Source organism: Podarcis pityusensis (genome assembly GCF_964106645.2).
Source record: "Podarcis pityusensis genome assembly, chromosome: 15".
NCBI lineage: Eukaryota > Metazoa > Chordata > Lepidosauria > Squamata > Lacertidae > Podarcis > Podarcis pityusensis.
The window spans coordinates 1,807,818-1,829,046 of record NC_138040.1 but is presented as its reverse complement, the minus strand read 5'-3'; the positions used below and the strand labels follow the sequence as shown (position 1 = coordinate 1,829,046).

The window sequence follows — 21,229 nt, the reverse complement described above, 5'->3', positions numbered from 1 at the left end:
ACATTCAGCCCCTGGGCTAGAGGTTTCCTACCCCTTGACAGACCCAGAGCAGGGAAGTAACCAGGAAAAAACCTTTCAAATTCAGGAGAGACAATATGTTCAGGTTTTCCATGAGTTCAAGGCAAAAATTATTTACCAATCTCACTTGCCACTGTTACAGAGGAGTGGGCTTGGACTGACACCTGAAAGGATTTGGAGACTGGAAAAAGAACTGAGGATCAGAGAAAAGAACTGAATAGATTGAGGTTTCCACAACGGACTCCTAAATGAAGCTGAGACATTAAAAGTGCTCTGCCCAGGAAGCTGGCCCTTACAGAAGGGACTGCGGCCTGTGCTAGAAGAGGAGAAGCCTTGGGGGCCTTATAGGCTTGCATAACACAAACTTTTACCCACCTTGATAAAGATGCTGTCTCAACCTTTTTGCCTGCGTTTATTGTGTTCTGACAGGTTACAAATAATGACACATCTGTCCTAAAAGGACCCAGCCTGGAGCTGAAAGTCCCAACTGTCCAAACATCTCATCTGCTCTCCCTTCTTCAGAATGAGGAGAGTGACCATGAAACATGGAAATCCAGGTTTGGCCTATGGACAGTCTTAAAGCCCCCACCCCTCCCCAAATTCCAATACTCTACCTGTTACAGTGAAAGTGAAAAAGGCAAGAGAGAATTGACTGAGCAAATTGGCTTAAAAGCTGGATTAGTTACAGTGTGAAGGGCCACATTTAAATACCAGAAGGAAATACATGGCCTGGGGTGGGGAGGAGCATCACATCTCTCCTAAGCACAACGCACATGGATGCATGCATGAGTGTAGTCACCCTGGTGCAGCAGAGTATTGGGTTTAAAACAACTCAGGCTATCTCACTGAAGAACAAACCAATCCAGATTGTGCCACTGGGAGGACAAGTCGGATCTGCAACAAAACACTGAAGTGTCAAGAGCAGCAAGGAGAGTTCCTGCCCCCCTCAACCCCCCCCTCTCCTCCAGGGTAGTTCTCTTAAGCTGTCAGGGACTTGAGCAGGCTACCGTATTTTTCGCTCTATAGGACGCACTTTTTTCCCTTCAAAAATGAAGGGAAAATGTGTGTGCGTCCTATGGAGCGAAGACGCCATAGCCCCGCGACCCTCTCCCGGCTGGAGAGGTGACGGGCAGCTATGGCAAGAGCCTCAATAGCCGCCCGTCACCTCTCCAGCCGGGAGATGGTCGTGGGGGGCTGCTTTAGCCCTGCGCATGCTCTCCCGGCTGGAGAGGTGACGGGCGGCTATGGCAGGAGCTTCTATAGCCGCCCGTCACCTCTCCAGCCGGGAGAGCGCGCGCGGGGCTGCTGGAGAGGTGACGGGCGGCTATAGAAGCTCCTGCCATAGCCGCCCGTCACCTCTCCAGCCGGGAGAGCGCGCGTGGGGCTGCTGGAGAGGTGACGGGCGGCTATAGAAGCTCCTGCCATAGCCGCCCGTCACCTCTCCAGCCGGGAGAGCGCGCGTGGGGCTGCTGGAGAGGTGACGGGCGGCTATAGAAGCTCCTGCCATAGCCGCCCGTCACCTCTCCAGCCAGGAGAGGGTCGCAGGGGGCTGCTTTAGCCCCGCGCGCGCTCTCCCGGCTGGAGAGGTGACGGGCGGCTATGGCAGGAGCCTCTCTGCTGTGCCTTTCCGCTGCTCCCTGACCTGCTCTTTGGGGCTGGTGGTGGGCTTCCCCCCGCCAGCCCCAAAGAGCAGGTCGAAATGAACCTGAAGCCTGGAGAGCGAGAGGGGTCAGTGCACACCGCCCCCTCTCGCTCTCCAGGCTTCCAAGGTAGCCGCCTGAACGCACCTTAAACGGCACCTTGTTTTAGAGCGGGAAAACAAGAGGGGGAAAGTTCTCCCCCTCTCTGCGCAGCGCCTCCTGCCACTTCCCTGAAGGGGCGCTGGGCAGAGAGGGGGAGAAATTTTTTTTCTTGTTCTCCCCCCTCTAAAACAAAGTGCGTCCTATTGTCCGGTGCGTCCTATGGTGCGAAAAATACGGTAATTCCCTTAACTTCCCTGCCCCCATCTCTAACCTCCCGCAAGTTGCCACCTCACCGTCCAGAGAAGCCTATTTCATATTTTGAGGTTTGAGGGAAGCACAGAGAGAGAGAGGCCTGCTGAACAATTTCTTGATGTGTCTGCTGTGTCTGAAGACAAAGAGCCCATTATTAGAGTGCCAAAGTAACAGACCAAAGGTCAAAGATGTGCTTGTTGAGTGCCTTGTTATTTCCTGGCTTCATGGAGGAGCCTCAGATTGGCATCCATAATCAATATATCCTGCTGCTCTGTCACTGAGGTCCCCCACTTTTGGCTAAAGATTTGCCCACCCACTAGGGTCAAGGAAGCAGCAAGATGAGACGAATCTTGCAGGAAACCTTTGGCTCTGCAGGTGTTACTGAATTACAACTCCCATCATCCCTGCTCACTGTTTTCTGCTATCAAACAACAGAAGGAAGGAAGCCCATGGCAGGGCCTTGATATTTGAAACAATGGATCCCTAAAGGAGGGTGACTATTTTGATCTTGATTGACCTCTTGTGTTGAATTCTGTTGATCAAGGTCATCAGTCTAAATTCCCTGTTTGGAGGCAGAATTATCTGGTGCACCACTGAGTACAGAATCACCCCCAAGTGTTGTATTAATTGGATTGGTTGGGAAAGAGAGGGGGGGACTGTTCCATTTGACCAGGAAGACAGCTTCTAGTGCTGGACTTGAAGCTGAGAGACTGGCGTTCAATTTCCCACTGATCTATGAAACTCATTGGGTCACCTTCAGCCAGTCACCATCTCTCAGTCTAACGTACCTCAGAGAGTTGTTTTTAACATAAAATGGGAAGAGGAAGAATCTTGTATGCCACCTTGAGCTCCTTGGAGGAAAGAAGGGGTACAGATGTAACAAATAATAATAATAATAGTGAGGCAATTTACTTATGGACATGCTAGGTATGGCACTTTCACACCAAGCAATCTCAAGTGGCAGGTGGTAAAGAGAGGAAGCAAAGATCATCTGTAGGGCACTTGATCTGCATGCAGATTGTGCCATGTTCCATCTCTAGGTGAGGCTGGGAAGAGCCCTGTCTGATTTTCTCCATCAGTCAACATTTGTAAGTCACCATGTGTGAAGTGGAGAGCTCTAAAAGTTAAAACCTGATAGCGAGAATGCACTGAGACAAAGCAAGGAAACCTCTGATGCAATATTCTCATGAGCACAGGGAAATAAGCATCTCTTCATGCCATGAAAACCACCCAATGGTGCCATTGTAGAGAAGGGCAGACCTCTATGTCACAGGAAGGTACTGCACATTCTCCTTGAGGACTACTGCTGTACACCACAAGTCTCTCATCTAGTGGGACTGTCTATACAATGTACGCCTACGATAATCCTAAAATGTCCTGGAAGGGTAAGAAAGTTGATTTTCTTATGCGATTTTTATTATTATATGGCAATCTGTTAATAACGAATTGTATCCAGCTAAATTCTACTTAGAGAAAATCCCATGAAATTAAGGGGGCTATGGTTGAAATTACTCTACATGACTTGCACAGGCCTACTAATTTCAACAGGTCTATTCTGAATATGAGTATTGATAAAATCCAGTATGTTTAGGGTTATGACTATACAATTCTATGTCAAGATTCCTGCATTGCAGGGTGTTGTAGTAGATGACCCTCTGGGTTCCTTCCAGTTGGATTCTACCTCAATAAATCTGTGGACTTCTTAAACGCAATTCAAATTGTGCATTATTGTCTTTAGAGTCAATCCACTTATAAAAAGCAGAAAGACATCCTACCTCCAGAGTAGAAACACGCCTATATAATTGTTGTCACCATGTAACAATATTGCCAAGAATTAGTGTGTCAAATGAATAAATCTTCTCTTCAAATTCACTCATACATAAAAATAAGCCACTTCCAGGCCCATGAAAGATCCCCACTGCAACACACTTAATTTGCCGATATAACTTCTCGTTAAATGAGACCTAATTGCTGTTAGGAGAAGAATACATGTTGGGGGGGGGGGGTCTGATTTGCATTACATTTGTTGAAAGCCTCCATTGGTGGGATGCTGGTGTGTAAGAAGGAAAAGCCAAAGTACATGGTGACTAAACATTCTGCATGTGAAGGGGGTACAAGGAAGACCCCAAGCTATTGCATATAAACTTTTCTTTCGCGATGCACAGTTGTCTGCTTTCTTATTTCTTCTCTTCCAATATTACAAAACAAAAGTCCTCACCACAATGGCCATGCCTGGAGACAGAACTCCAGTACGTGTTTTATTAGGGGATGCATTTTCTAACCAGCCAACTGTTGTGTTCTTTTACTTTGAAGGTAATCTACTTGTGTGTCCCTTAGGAATGTTTAAGGTTTATTTCATGGTTTGTAGTACATGAGGGTTCCTTAAGGATCTGGTGAAGATGAGCATACGTTCTGAGGTCTTTTGATTAATAATAATATTCACTGAGAAGAAACACTGGAACTTATCAGGAATTGCACATATATAACATTGGCACCTTATGGTCTCTAGAATAATTCTTGCAGGGGAAGATACCACACACTTCCTGCTGAGACATTTGACAGACGCAGACAGGATCAAGTGTGATGTTCCTAGAGGCTAACTCCAGGCCCTGTATGTTAACAGGCTGCCTTCTATAAGCCTGAGAGGCATATAATCCACCTCTGGAATGGCACCTGAGGCAATCTGGAGAAAATACAATTAAAAGTTTTGCACATGTGTCAATCCTATCACAATAAAGGGAATGTTTGCACATAACTGCAATCTCCTCTTGTATGCATGGACTCCTATCACATGACTAGTTTACTTTTACAGCTAGTTTCTGGATGGCAGGAGCAAGAACTTCTGAAAATAAAATATCCAGTAAGCCTTAAAGAAAACATATTGCAACATTAAAATCTCATGTGAAGTTGCTGAATAATAAATTATTTGAAGATTTTCGTACTGGTGAAGTTTCTAACTTTGTTTAAACCTTCTTTGGGGTTATTGGAGGGTCATTCAGACCCTCACATTTCCCTTCTCACAACTTTCTAGTCAGAAGCACTGCTAGCTGGGTTTTTGAAACAATTTCACATGGGACAAAACTGAGGACATAATGTTAAATGAAACGGCAATGCTTCTTTTTTTAAAAATGCTTGTCCAAAGTTGAGGACAGGATTTTGCAGCATCAAAGCCAGATGCAGAGCAACCACTGTTCCAGTTGTCAAATTATTTTCCTTCTGCAGTATTTAATGTAGAAGCAGAAATGAATTTCCTCCTCTAATAATTCCCCCACAAACACACACCTACCCCCTCATCCCCGCAATTGCTCAAAAGGGCCTGGGAGGAAAGGGATTTTCTGTTATGTTGCATGAGGTTACTTACAATTCCACAGAGTGCATGAGACAGAGATTAAAATTATCCTCTAAACACACCATTAAATTCTTCCTGAATGGCTTTCAGCTGACAGTGAGAATTATTATCTCTTTTATGAATAGGGAGGCAAACTGAGAGTTTCACCAAGTTTTTTCCTTTCACTGTTACCTATTAATGACGCCTGAAAGCAGAATTAAATTGAAAATATGCTTGAAATATAGAACTGGCACGCCATAGCCTCTATCCATGTCAAATGACAAAGTGAGGCTATGAATCAGCAAATTAAGGTTTGAGTGCAAAAGCCACAATGAACTTTGCTGGCTCCTGCTCATTTCAGTGGGGCTCAGGGAGGACTTCCCTGTGTGAATTTGCACTGCAACAAACAACAACTTCTTCAGTTCTTTGACTCTGAAGACAGTCCACATTGAGGGTGCAAATCAAGGGCATTTGGAAGAGAGAAATCCATCTACAAGGTGCAGAATTAAAAGTTGTCCCTATTACTCAGTCACAAAGCAGTGAGCATTTCACACCTCTCTGAAGACATTTATGTATCCTCCATTTTATTTCATGGGCCAGCAGTCACCTCATAGCACCATCCTGCAATACTGTGTTTTCTTGGAAGCTAGTTCCTCTGCATTCAAAAGGCACTTACTACCTATGAAGTTCACTGACAACTGCAAGCGCAGTATTGTTAAGTGTTGCAATTTGTGCCAAAAAGGTCTACGCAGCCTTTCACCTCTATTAGACTTCTGCTATTCCACACTCATGGGATTCAGTATCACAGGTGGTGTTTGGATTTCAGTCCTGTCCCTCTACATTTCAGGGGAAAAAGAAAAATACAATCCATCCTCACAGCAATGCCCATGCAATACTCGCATGTTTTTCAACAGAGCTGGACTGGACCCCCCAGGTTTCTCTCTCACAGATACACAGACACATGACTGAAGTGTTTAGGAAGTAAGACCTGTAAGACCTATTACAGTCGTTAAAAGTCGTCAGCAGGCTCATCTCAGCTATCTGCCAATCTCCCATTCCCACCACCCTTCTGAGTAATACCCCTCCCCACCTTCTCACTATATAGAAGGATCTGGCAACTTCTGTTTCAGTGTATCTGAAGAAGTGTGCATGCACACGAAAGCTCATACCAAGAACTAACTTAGTTGGTCTTAAAGGTGCTACTGGAAGGATTTTTTTTATTTTGACTATGGCAGACCAACACGGCTACCTATCTGTAACTGTGTTTAGGAAGTGTCTGTAAAAGGCAGCAGCGTTCAGAAGGTAGAAGCTTTGTGACTTGTAAGCTTGACTGGCAAATAGCCCCTCCCTTGAGCTTACCTCACACTAACACACCACTGCACATTAGTCTTCGAAAGCTACTGGCCTGCAAAAAAAAGAGGTATTAGCCATGCTGGGGGCTGGCAGAAAAGGGACAGGGAATTTTACTGTATTTCTATGCTGAGTGTCTAGGAAGGGGCTCATCTCTTCTGGCAGGAGGGGGAGGACACTTTCTTCCACCACATCTTTCACCAGCTAAAAAGGAGCAAATCTGTGGAAGGCGTCCTGTGAGCAGCTGTATGAGACAGAGTCGTCAGCTACCTCCCCCTGAGGTCATGCCACTTAAGCTTCAGAACCTCCAAGAGAACTTTAAAGGGCAGTAAATGTGAACTTCACTGGAGCAATTGGTGAAGCATTAGAAGTGGTGTCATCTTAAACCTGAGGCACCGAAATAGCAATGAACAAGTAAGGGCTCTTTGCAGGGCCTCTAATGCTAAGGATGGCCATTCATCGTGCCTGTCTCATTCAGGGTGACACACAAGAGATGCTGGTTCCTCTGGGTATCCAGGGCCTGTTCAGCAGAGCAACAAAGTAAGAGGCAGCTCCTGTGGAAAAGGCTGCAGAGCACACGGAAAAGATTTCTGCATCCAGACAAACATCTACTAAACCTATCAGAAGAAAATAACTGATGTGTCAGGCAGCTAGCTCTGTTTAACAAACACCTTTGCAAAGTCTCCTCTAGAAAACCTCTTTTTAAAAACCTCTTCAAGGAGGTTATTGTAATTTATTAAATTTATATACCGCCCTATAACTGCAGGTCTCAGAGCGACTGACTGGATAAAGATATAAAACCACAAAATACATAATCAAAAATAAAAACAAAACAACCCAATAACCCCCCAACACATTTTGAAAGGGCATACGATGTCAATCAATCAAAAGCCTGGTTAAAGAGGAACACTGGCGCCTAAAGGTGTATAATGCCTAAAGGTGTATAATGAAGGTGCCAGGCGAACCTCCCTGGAAGAGCACCCCACAGTCAGGGAACCACTGCAGAGGCCTGTTCTCATGTTGCCACCCTCCAGACCTCTTGGGGAGGAGGCACATGAAGGAGGGCCTCAGAAGATGCTATCAGGGTCCGAGTGGGTTCATATCGAAAGAGGTGGTCCTTGAGGTATTATGGTCCTGAGCACTATGAATTAGTCCTGGAAACTAATTGGTAGTCAGTAAAGTCAGATGAGGATCAGTGTAATATACTCAAACCGTCTTGTTCCGGTGAGCAACCTAGCCACTGAATTCTGCTCCAGCTGAAGTTTCCAAACTGTCTTCAGAGGCAGCCCTACGTATAATGCACTGCAGTAATCTAACCTTGAGGTTACCAGTGCATGGTTTACTTGTGCATCCTAATGATCAAATGTGAGAGGAGACAAGGGGCAACGATGGATTTGCACTTTTAACTTTGAGGGGTGGGGGGAGACGGGAGACCCAATCTAAGCAACAACCACCATACACTGAGGAGTCAGGATGCAGACAAATTGTGTCCTATGTATCTGAAGTGCAGCCTGTTTTTGGCATATCAGCTTCAAGTCACTTGAGTGGCAGAGCACAACTGCAGTCATGTTTACTCAAAAGTAAACGCTATTGATTCTCCTCCTTTGCTGCCTGTTTGTTCCTGACCTGCTCTCTTGGGCTGACTCCCCTGGTTCTTGATACTGACTTGCTGCTCCAGTCCTTCCCGTCAGCCCTGAATATCCTGCTTGCATCTGACCATGCTCCAGTACCTATCCTGCTGGACAGGCTCCAACTAAGGCTTCCTAGTGCAAATCTAACCACGGCAGGCCTGCCTACCCCTTGGTATCTGGAAGTTGAAATCTATGGAATGCTGTCAGGGTATGGCACTGAACAAGACGGCCCAGTTCACACAGCCCTCAAAGGCTAGGGTGACCAGAGAGCAGCCAATCTAATAAAACACCTACAACATCTATCACCTACAACATGTGAATGACACACACAACAGATTTAGCGGGGGGTGGGGGTGGGGACAGCTTCATGTGCAAGCACCTCTCAGATCAGCTAAAACTAGAGTGTACCAGAAAACAAGCTATTATCGATTTGGAACAAAGTGGAACACTGCTTGAGCACCAAAGTAATGGGATAATTAAAACGAACAACGTTGGGAAGGTAACACCAAAAGCTGCTTGAATTCTGACATCTCAGTTAGCAGAAATCAAGGGTGAGGAAATTCATTTTGCACCTCAAATCTTTCATAGTAGCATAGTCTTAAACTGAGTCAGACCACTGGTCCATCTAGCTCAGCATTGTCCACATTGACTGCCAGTGAGTCTCCAGGGTAACTAGCAGGAGCCTCTCCCAACCCTACCTAGAGATACCAGGAATTGAACCTGGGGGCTTTTGCATGCAAAGGAAATATCCCAAAGCCTATTTGATTTGCCACGCTAAGTCACATACAAGATATAAATCCCTCAAACAGGAGAGAAAAGATGAACTAATGAGATTTTCATTCATGGCAGTGTTCAAAAGGTAATTCATGGCAAATTCCCTTGAGAAAACAGATCAAGCCAGTCAAAAGAAGCAGAAAGGAAAAACAACTAGAACTTGAAGATCAAGCACATTTAAAAATCAAGCGAGATGGTAAAATCAGTATTTTTCACAATTGGTGGTGGGGAAGCTCAAGAAAGAAAAGTTATAAACATGTCCATGTTTTGTTTTAGCATCTAGGATGTGGAAAGATGTTTAGAAACTGGCTGGTTTACACAAAAAACCTGAATTTTTAAAAAGCAGAATTGTGTGACCAGAAATGGTAAATTCTGCCAAACATACTTAGCAAACCAAGGAAATCATGCTGTTACTTTTCATAATTCTGGATGCGGAGTTTGCCTTACGTTGCCATGGCATTTTCTTTGCTTCCTAATCCCAGATTCTAAGCCTCTGTGGACTGAAGGAGCCAAACTACTACAGTTTTACATGTTTCTGAAATGTACCACTCTATTCAGACTACGACTCCCACAAGAGAGAAAAAGCAACTGGTCCTGCTTCACCAGGGCAGTATGACTCCAACATTTATCCCTCCAACCCTCACATGATTGAATAGAACAACTTGTTAACCAACATTTGGGGAGAAGATGAGTAAAAATAAACACACACAGCCATTGTTCTTCCAGCCTAGTGGAAGGCATGCATCCCTAGCAAGGTCCAGGAGTCAACTTCCTCCTCTCTCCCTGCATTTCAATAAATTTCAAGAGGCCAAAAACACCATCTATCAGACAGATATTTCAACTAATGCTATTTGGCTAAATTTCAAAGAAACAGATTTTTCTTATAGACAATGTATCAGCTGCAGGTTCACACAAAACTACTTTTGTGCACTTCAATAGAGGCTTTGGGCTTATTTTTCTTGAACGCTCACACAGCAAGTTCTTTGTGACCTAATGTTAAATTGGAGCAGAGGGTTAACACCTCAGTCCAAACTGACTGGGAAGGATGACAAAGGAAGGTGGTTTTAAGGTACAGTGGTACCTTGGGTTAAGTACTTAATTTGTTCCGGAGGTCCGTTCTTAACCTGAAACTGTTCTTAACCTGAAGCACCACTTTAGCTAATGGGGCCTCCTGCTGCCGCCGCGCCGCCGCAACACAATTTCTGTTCTCATCCTGAAGCATAGTTCTTAACCCAAGGTACTATTTCTGGGTTAGCGGAGTCTTTAACCTGAAGCGTATGTAACCTGAAGCATATGTAACCCAAGGTACCACTGTACTTCTCACTTCCAAGCACTCCAATCCCTGTTTTGCAAATACAGTGGTACCTCGGTTTTCAAACATCTCTGTTGACGAACACTTCGGTTTTCGAATGCTGTAAACCCGGAAGTAAATGCTTCTGTTTTCGAACACACCTTGGAAGGCAAACATGCTATGCAGCTTCTGTATTGAGTTTTCCGTATTGAGTTTTCGGTTTTCAGATGTTTGGGAACTCGAACAATCTTCCGGAATGGATTACGTTTGAAAACCAAGGTACCACTGTATGCTTCTCTTCTCGGTCAAGAGGCACAAACTGAAAAAATGGGTGGAGTTAACTGCAGGTATAGGGAATGCTTTTATTCCCTACCCATCTCCACCTTCACCCAAGATCCCTTTTACAATGGATCGTGGGGACAGACAAAAGTGGTTTCCACTACTTATTTCCAAGAAAGAGCCAGTAGAACATAAGAAGAAAACAAAAATGCTTTATTGGGTGTAAAGATTAAAAATTAGCCACCCTCAAAGTGTTTTGTTAAACCAAGACTTCAGTATTTATCTGTGCTCATTAGAACTAAACAACTATTATGCAAGTTGATTACTCAGCAAAACAAGCAGATTAGCATCTCATCTGAGCCCAACAGAGTAAGGCAAGTGAAAAGTGGATGGAGAACAGTTCTGCCTACAGAAATGCTACCATTTCTCTGCAAAAGTACCTAGATTTGCTTTTTCAACTAAGTCTAACTGAGTGGTAGCTGGTGCTTATTGGGACTGATAAGACAATGGCAGGCAGAGTCAACTAATTCTAACTTTCTCTCCACCCTCCTCCCTGCTGAATTCTAAGAGGATGACAAAGTGGAGGAAGCTCACAGCCAGTGCCATCAGTAAGAAGGGAAGCAGGTGAGGGCAGGCTGGGCGAGGTTGGTGGATCAGAGCCCAATTTGCCCTGATAGACCAGCCTCCACTGGCCTTACTTTCCCAAGGAAATTGCCAAGGGCTTCATTTTCCTCTAGTACATGTTTTCAGTGCTTCTCATAGATTCTGAATCAGTACTGGAGAATTCCAGTCCCAAAAAGTCATGATAGCAGCAGTGACCTTGGAACACAGCCCTCTCTCTGCAAATTCACACTCACTCTTAGAAGCGTCTTTCCTTGTATCTGGCCCCCTCAAACTTGCACACAATGACTCACACATTTTGTTTATTTGCAATGATACACGCATGCAAAAAGAAAAAAGTCTCTCAGTAAAATTTCAGTTAAAACATTTGCCTCCATCTAGAATGTAGCTGGGTAGCAGGCTTATAAGCAGCCACTTACATCATCAAGAGACCAAACAAGAAGGATTTTAGAAATCTGAACAGTTTCTTATCCTCCTTTCAAGCAGATGATGTGATTAGCAGAGATGTAGGTGGGCAAGTAAAAAGATGGTTAACTACCAGCTTTTGTGCATTTGTTTGCAAGGGCAACATGTGCATGTATGCAAAGAAATAATGCAACAACCACAAATGCCAGAGTCATAGCAGGCCCCACAGAGAAAACTGATCTTCACAACATCAAGCCACTGGCAAATCTTTCCTAGACTCAGCCTGCATTAACAACAGCAAATACGGTATATCCAAGTCATCTGGCCTATGAACATAGGACGCAGCCTAATACCAAGTCAGACTAACAGTCCATCCAATGCAGTACTGTCCACACTAACAGGCAGCAATGGCTCTCCAGAGTCTCAGATGGATGTCTCTTTCCCAGGCCTACCTGGAGATGCTATTTGGGGACTGAACCTAGGCCTTCTGCATGAAAAGCTGCTGCTGTACCACTGTGTTATGGCCCTTCCCAAAGGTCTAACCCTCAATCATGCCTGGAACTTAATCCAGTTAAAAATCCTCTACTCCAGGTGTATTTTCTGCTCGGTTTAACATTTACAAGTTTTATTTGACTTTGTTTGCTATGAAATTGTTTGACAGACAAAAATAATCACCAATTATTTATCCATACAGAAAATAACTGAGGACTGTTGTTGTCAGCTTGGGCATCAAAGTTTGTAGCAAGTTGTAGATCTTTGCATATTTGTTTTCCATTCCTCTAATAAATTCATTATGTTAGTTTTGTGTTTTTCACTACTACAACACTGAGATGATGCTTTAAGTACATTCTCTATCCTCACTTCACATTGTTGAGTAGTTATAGCCAAGTTAGACCCCCAGCCTAAATATATGTGAAGCATGACTCAGGAAGATTATCTTTTAACAGCCACACTGATTTTATTTTTTTTAAAAAAGCATGTCCCTGTGAAGGTTCTCAAGCTTTCTACCTTCAGAGACACCTATGTACTGTACATATGTCTGGTCTTCCATGACACTCTTGTGCATTGCAGTAGATTCTGGAAGAGCAATCAGTTTCCACAGGTCCACTAGCCAGTTTTGTTCTGAACCAACTTGAGGACGCATCTCAGTGCATACCCAATACAATGTGCCCTGTAGCTAAAACGCTGGAGGAGAATATAAGCAGGGCTGGAGAAGCCATCTTGATAACAGTGGACTGCCTTCTGACAGTTCTGTGAAACAGTTTGGCTGCCACTGCACTAACGTATTATTCAAAGCAATCACGCAACACCTTATACATCCAGCAGTGTAATGCATCTTGAAGTGAAACAGGTGTGGCCCCTAGGCAATCTAGTCCTACAACAAAAAACCACAAATATGTATGAAATGATCAGATGCTTCTCTGCCCAATATCAGGAAATAGCTGACCTGAAAACCAAATGCCAAGTCAACGCATACCTTCTTATCAATTAAACACAGTAAGTAAATAGGCAGGCCAGGTGTACAGTCTAGCACCTCTAACAAGGAAACAGTCTGCAAACTCAGAGCTCCCTAGCATGGTATAGAAAGAGGTTCTTAAGGCAATGTACCCCATGCCAGAAAATAAATTAGATATCATCATCTAAACAATCAGGGGGGGACCAACATTTCGGAAGTCTTCAAGCCCCAGCCAGCTGATACAATCATCTGACTGCAGCCCAATGTTACATCAGGAATAGAAGCAGTGGCTCAAGTGTGGGGAGTCTGGCCCGATTATTATCTCCCCCACTCTTTGCGGGCAAAGTTCCAAAGAAGGGTGGAACTGCCCACCTGTCAATCACAATCACAATGTCGCAATCATGATAAGATGGCCTCATTTGCCCACAAGGGTCTTCAGATGCCCTGCTTAGAGTGCTATCTTGCCCTGCACTTTGAAAGGGGCTTTGCAGGCACTGCTGATGACTGGTGCCTGCAAACTCCCTTTCAACCAAGCCCTGCCTTTACCTGCCCCACACCTGATATCAGAAAGTAATCCAGAATGAAGCAGGCCACTAGAAGGGGAGGCAAAGGCCAGCAGTAGCAGACAGATGAAGCAGAGAAGTCATGACACATGAGAGGCGCACTCTGATAGAGACAACTTATTGTCCATGGTGGGGAGGCTAACCTTTTTGGGCCTGAGGGCCATATTCACATGTGACCTACTCTCTGGGAACTGAATGCTACTGGTACACTCTTGCATGCAAACACACACACAAGCAGGCAGCCACACTGCATGCAGATCATCTGAGAAAAGAGGGTTATTGCCTCTTGCCGCTCATAAAATGATCCCTTTGCTGATGGGGAAGGGGCAATTTGCTTCCCTGTTGGGGTGCTAAGTTACACCCATCCAAGCACTAGTTCTTCTTTTTTCATTTTGCCACTGTTGCTAAAATTGGTTGGGTCTTGAAGGAGGAAGCACAAGATTACAGGCGCAGGAAGCTTTTTTCCAAGTTGTCATGTGTATGCCTTTGTATATATACTCATATGGGTTCAGAGAATTCTTTTTGTAAACCGTAGAACTAAAAGGCTATAAAATAAAAGGTGTGCCATACACCTGGCTAGACAAACTGGTAGAGCAGCAGGATGGCAGCAAATGTCTGCCTACTTTGAAGGGTCTAAAACAAAGAGGCTGGCTGAGGCTTTGATGGAACAAGATTCATTAAGTTCAATGAAGGTAAGACAGAAGTTGTAGGCTACACCAAGACATACACAATCCTGAGGCTGAAGGTTCCGGCTTAATTAACACACAAAATCCACATGAGCAGTTTAAATATTAGAGGAAATTTGAACATTTAAAATGTGCTGAACCAGCAAACAGCCAAGTTCAAAGTCATTCAGCCAGAATACTAGCCTTGCAAGATCTTCAGGTAATATGCTCTCACAGCATCGTGACGAAACAAGACTACCTCATTCTGCACATCACGTGCTACTGTAACAAATATATCTCTGAGAGTTACAAAAGCAGGGTCAGTTGAAAAACCACAAGACAGAAAAAAATAGCAAATCCCAAAAATTCAGAACTTAATGGGTTTTCCCATTTGACTCTAAGCATTTTTTTAAAAGGAGACTATTTCCTGCACTTTCAACAACGTTTAACTCTTCACACAAGATTTTACAAAGTATGTTTCTTGAGAATGGCTGCCGTGTGATTGAGGTAAACTGCCTTGTAATATTTACATACACCATGTATACAGGTATGCAATGAGTACAGTGATCTGTAAAAAGAGTAACGTATACTGTACTGTCTTACACACCCTCATCTGTTATCTTCGTAATTTTTCCCTCACGTACCTGTATCACAGGAAGAAATATGTAAGGAGTTATGGGAGCGGCTTGGCATTATGTAAATGAACCTGGATGGATTCTCTCCTCACTGTTTTCCTGGCAGACCATAGCTTGCAACTTCACCCAAACTGGCAAACTATGGTTTGGAAGAAGGAGAGAATTGCTATGAAAGGTGAAGAGGGAGAGCGCAAGTCCAAGGATTAGGCACAGTGCACCAACTCCTATGCATTTAACGTTATATTTTGGTTTAAAAGTAACAGTTTCTAAAATGCCAACACCGAAAATGTCTGGATCATTATTTTAAAGGGGAAGGGGATGATTATGATGTTTCGTAAGAAATTTAATACATAAATGTTCCCATTTTATTTTTTTGTCTACTTTAGATGTTACAAAGTTCAGAAAACACCTGTTTGCTACATGCAAAAAATTAATTTTGATGGTCCACGTTTTTTAAAAAAGAACCCACTAACCTCTGCACTTAGACCCGTTTATTGTTTCTAAAGAAACAGTGCCCTTAAACCCATGATTGAGAATGAGTATTTCTTTGACCTGATGTCTCAGTATGACACAATAAATCTAAGGCGGTGATGATAATGGTTAAAAATAATAAAAGTCTCCAAAGTGTAGAACAGAAAAATATACAACAGGGTACAATAAAATGCAATAAAACCAATATAAATCACAACACAAGAGGCCTAGAAAAATACCTTCACAAGCTGGAGGATTAAGAAGTGCTCTCAGCAATCCCACATACTAGAAATCTAAACACAGAATGAGAAATACTAAAAATAAAAAAGCTTATTTCACCGCCACCCCATTCTATCTATTCAGGGGTTCAGAAGCAAACAAATAATCCATGTAAACTGTCAAAATTGTCTCTAAACCAAGAAAGATAGAAGTAGGAATACTTACAATACTCATTCCTTCCACAAAGAGTTCAGGACTGCACCCCATGCTTTCTAGGCAGGTGCAATCCATCAAAAGCTTGGCATAAAAAGGAAGTGGCCCCCGGCATACCAACAACATATGAAGGTATTTTGAGAAAATATATGGATGTAACACAGAGGCACATCAGCTTGAATTAGTACTGTACAAATGTTGCAAAGAATTTGACCTGGAAGGTCAAACCCATTGTCAGCCATGCTTGTCCTTGGGCACAAGCAGCTGGCAAATAGTAAAAAGATATATTGTATTTAAAAGGGGTGAGGTCTGAAGTTATAAGCATCCATTTCTTCTGTGGAAAAAACAAGCGTATAGCAGCCTACAGTACTGTAGAAATATAAATGGTAAGAAATCTACATCTCTATGAATTACATCCTAGTTTCCTACTGCGTGGATTCAAGTTCCATATGCAATGATGAGCTACATTCTAGAGCAGTCTTGTTGACACGTTACCACATTAATGGTTTAAACAAAACACCTATCACCTTGAGACAATTCTTACTAGCCACAAATGGCCAGCCAGGCAAGTTGCCACTTGCAAGTCTGACAACAAGACTGAAAATATTTTACCCACTTTTAACCCAAATAAGCATCTGAGGACCCATTTCTTAATCTTTTGCTATATATTTGCATGGTGGTAATGCTGCTATTCTGACTCACCTTGGATCAGCCTGTGACCTGCTAGTGGGTCCCAACCCACCAGCTGAAGACCAATGTTTTAAAGTATTGCATTTAGTAAAAAGAAAGGAATCATACATAATATAGACAGAATTAATGCCAGAAAGTATGTGGCACATTTGCAGGTAACATTCAGAGTTTAGCCAAGAATGAAAGGAACAGTTTTGCTTAATTTTCTCAATTGAAGCTTCAGCCACTGCCCTCCCAAATAAACCACATATAAAATACGCTCTGTCATAATAAACAGAAAATACCTTCCTCTTGGCTATAGAAATAACCTCATGAAGACCCAAGGCTTCAAAAATGACCTCATGAAGATCTAAGGCTTAAGTTATGGTATTTATCAACATACTGAAGTAATGAATATATTACTCACATGACAAAACAATTTTAATTTCACTCAGTTCCTTGTACCACACCCCTCACTAAGATGCCAGAGTACTTATATGTATTGGTATCCACCAAAGAATATTTTCAACCATCTTGCCAAACAGCAATGAGTAAGATAGTCAAACAAGGTATCATAAAGGAACGAAAGCTCATAAGTCCTGACACTTAGATCCCAAAAGATAACTGGATGCACTGAAATGATTGTTTTGCTGCTGGGCACAGCAATTACTAAAGAGAATCAACATAAGGCCTTTTTAATATAGGTCACAGCCATCAATTAGCAGCCTGGGCAGCATGAAAAAAAAAGGCTTTTCCACACTACACACCCCTTTCTCTTGTCACTCTGAAAGAAGCAGGTTTCCAGCAAAAATGAGCAGGCCAATTAAAAGGAAGACATGAAATAAATGTTGCATTCATTTCCACATTTTTTTTAAAGCTTTCATCCAGGGTCTTCACTAGGATGTGATCAGGCCAAATCAATGACAAGTGGCCCCACTGACTGCCATCCCCACAAGTCACTGGGGGAAAGTGTGTTAGGCTGGTCCTGTTACTGGTTAAGAAAAGAGGAAGCAACCCTTCCAAAGGAGGTGATATTATGCCTCCTGATGCTCCACCTCTGAGGGTAAAACACAGTTTCCAGGGCTGTGTATGTGGAAAGAGAAAGACTTCTGCAGCACCACAGGCATCCAAAAAGGGGAGGGTATTTCTGGCTCCCCCAGAAGGGTACTGGAACAGGCCTCCAATGGTATACTGACACAACTGGCAAACGCAGGCTACAAACTGCTTCTCTTTCGTGGGGTGGGCGCAGCTTTCCACTCCCCTATCCTGTCCAGGCCATCATCTCAACCAGGAAATGCTGGTGTACTTGTGCACCCAGTCTTGGGACCAAAAAAAAAAGTGGGCTGAGGGAAGACAGTCACATACCACCCAGAGGAACATAGCTAAAAATAGGCAGGTGGTCCTGCTGTCTTCTGCTTGGCTCCCAGGGCACAAAGAAAGGCCCCTGAGCCGTAACTGAAGGGGCAACACTTTGCAAATCCTGGCACAGCCTTCCAAGAGCTAAGAATCCCCCCCCCCCAGCAGACCCATTCTATGAGTTATACTACAGAAGGAGACATGTCCCTCTTAAACCCCCTCTTAGCCAGGCCTGTGATGTCTTCTGCACTCACAGAGCTGGGAAGGGGTTTCAAACTTGGAAAGGTCACAAAACTGATTAACTATCCACTACATATCTAATGCTGAAAACAAACAAACCCTGCAATAACAAATCTCACTTTTAATCACAAGCACTTTTTAATCACAAAAAATGAAACATTACATTCCTGGAGAAAGAACATCACAATTTATCCACTAGCAGCCCTTCCTCTTCACCCCCACTCCTTGAAGCACAAGCAATTCCATTCTGCCTTCCTGTCACCTGTTCCAACCATGAAGAGAATACATCTCTAAGCAATCAACCCACAATATTGTTCCTTTGACCTCTAGAAGGAATACAGCAATCTGGGGTGCTGCCCTCCCCTATTGCAGCACTGCACCCCATCCCCAGGAACACCAATCAACCATGGTGGGCTTCCTGTGATATCTCCCCCTGCTATTCAACTCTATTGTTTTTGTAACATTTTCTCTAATAGGAAGATGGGATATTGTTGTTTTATTGGCCTTTATTGGCATAAGTGGAAGACGGGATATCATATTTAAAATAAATAACAAAGGAAACCTTGATGTGCAGCCCCAAGACATCACTGCCCACACCCACCCATACCCCAAAAAGTATCATGTGAATGGCTAGATGATATCCTAATCACCTCCTGCTCCCCAATAAAGATGCCCTCCTCTTCCGCCCCATATCACATTCAGATCCTTTTCCTTAGTAGGCACAACACTTTCCAAAGCCCTGACTGCCCACCCACAATAAAAAGACACCACAACCCTGTGCTATATTGTGGGGGTGGGAGAGAATTCCCCTCCATAGAAAACTATCCCTTCACATTATATTCAGATTTTCCCCACTGGGAAAAGGCAATTCCTCACCCCCCCCATTGACACTCCCCCCACTCCCCACAAAAACTGAAAACAAAAGATACACCCTATGTTAGTTATGAAGTTATAGTGGAAGAGAGAGGTCCAACCCCCAACAGAGGTATTACACCTGTCCTGATTCCCTCCCCCCTCTTGAGGACAGTTATCTCCTATTCCTGACTCTTTCCCATTTAAAAGCATCCACGCCTCCTTGTTATTCTATAAGAGAGATGACAAACCCCTTCCCCCTTGTATATACTGTATCCTGATTCTTCCCCAGTAGAGAAAGACACCTCCTAAGCCGCTAGTGCCCCCCATGTGCCATCGAGTTGTATCTATATATTTATATTAATTTCTACACACACACACAATTCAATATTACACATTACATGTCTCTATATATTTGCCTGTTATATGTAATACACACACACACACACACACACACACACACGCAATACCCATACATAGACACATTGTCTCCAGTGCCCCCCAAAATGTATCTCTGAAAAAGACTGTGTGTGTGTGTGTGTGTGTGTGTGTGGAGAGAAAGGGAATGTTACACCATACACTACAGTATACACTATACATACACATAAAGATAGATAGATACACACACACACACACTATATATATATATATATTTATATATATATATATATATATATATATATATATATATATATATATACATACACACACACACACACACATATACAGTACACACAAATACACAGGCTTGCATAGAGATACAAACCTATACACAGACACACATTCGGAAGCTATACTCCCATGTAAATTTCAAAGGGGGAAGGGAAGAAGATCGCCCCCCCCCGGAGACGTCGACCCCTCCACCCAGGTGTGTGTCCCCTCCCCCCCAAACCGCCGCTGCTTTTTGGAAGGAGGGGAGAGTTGTCTCCTTTTAACCCTTTCCACACCCCTCCCACACCCCCTCCACGACCCGAGGAGGCCCCGCCCCAAGCAGGATTCTGATTCTGCCGCCGCCGCCGCCCTCGTCCTCCGGCCCTCCTCCGCGGAGCGCAGCCGCTCACCCTTCAGGTCCTCCTCGTCCTCCGTGGCCGATGTCGGTGCCGCCGCCGCCAAGGCCCCTCGCCCGGCCTGCGCCCGCCCAGGTGCGGGGAGGGCCGAAGGGAGGCGGGGAGGGCGGGCCGGGCCGGAGGCCGCCGGCGCCTCCCTCACGGGCGACGGGGGGAGGAGGAGGATGGTGACGACGAAGGCGACACCCCTCGCACCCCACCCCCGAGGGCAACCGCCACCAGCACCGGCCTCCCCCGTCCGGACTCCCCAGTCTCAGTCGCCTCAGTCCCCGCCGCCGCCTCTTTCTCCTCCTCCTCCGCCGCCGCCGCCGCCCGCCCTTCCTCGTCCGCCTCAGCCACTGCCTCAGCAGCCCACCGGGCTCCCTCTCGCGAGACTTGGGCCCGGGCTCGAGCTCGGCGGCGAGAACCAGAACGGGACCATTCTCGTCATCGGCGCTCGCGGACTGACTGGGAGGCGCGGTGATTGGCAGGAGGGAAGGAGGGAGGAGCCAGAAGCGGAGGCGGAGACGGCGAATGGGCGGGCCAGGGAGAGAGATGGAATGCGCGTGCGCACAAGGGAAAAAAGCGAGAGGGTGGGACTAATAGAAAAAAAAGACGTCAACTGCTTTTTATCTTCCTCTCACGGCTTGGTGAAGGAGGGTGGGAGGGGAAGTGAAGGGTGCGAGCGCGCATGCGCACAAGGGGACAATAAAGAGAAGGCGTACCAGAGGGGGAATCGCGTTAGAAGAAGAGAGGGGTAGGAGCGTACCAAGCTGTGGGAAACGGAGGGGGGGAGGAAAGAGAGAAGGAAAGTGGACCGTACCAAGGGGAATGGAGGGAAAGGAAAGGGAGGGTTTCAATAGAAAAATAAAGAGAGTGTCAAAAGTGCGTTCTTGGAGGGGGGGAGTGGAACGTACTATGTGGAGCAGGACAATTAGGAGAAGGGTTCATGGGGGGGGAAGGAGGTCGGAGAGGAAACCTGGGGTGTACCAAGGAGACCGAATCATGGGGGGGGGGGGAGTTGGGTGTGTACCAAAGGGGAATAATAATAATAATTTTTTATTTATACCCCGCCCTTCCCAGCCAAGACCAGTGCAGGGCGGCTAACAACCAATAATAAAAACAAGTTGATTAAAATACAATTTAAAAAAGA

At 44.7% G+C, this 21,229-nt stretch overlaps 1 protein-coding gene across 1 annotated transcript in view; it reads right to left on the bottom strand.

Annotated features, from left to right (window-relative positions):
• The window catches only part of TAOK1 (TAO kinase 1), a 59,898-nt gene extending 39,364 nt beyond the window's left edge, over positions 1–20,534 (bottom strand). The window contains exon 1 of the mRNA XM_080983328.1: positions 20,092–20,534. The gene's annotated coding sequence lies outside the window, so the exon portion shown is untranslated. The remainder of the gene's footprint in view (positions 1–20,091) is intronic.
• Between the last annotated feature and the right edge of the window lie 695 nt (positions 20,535–21,229).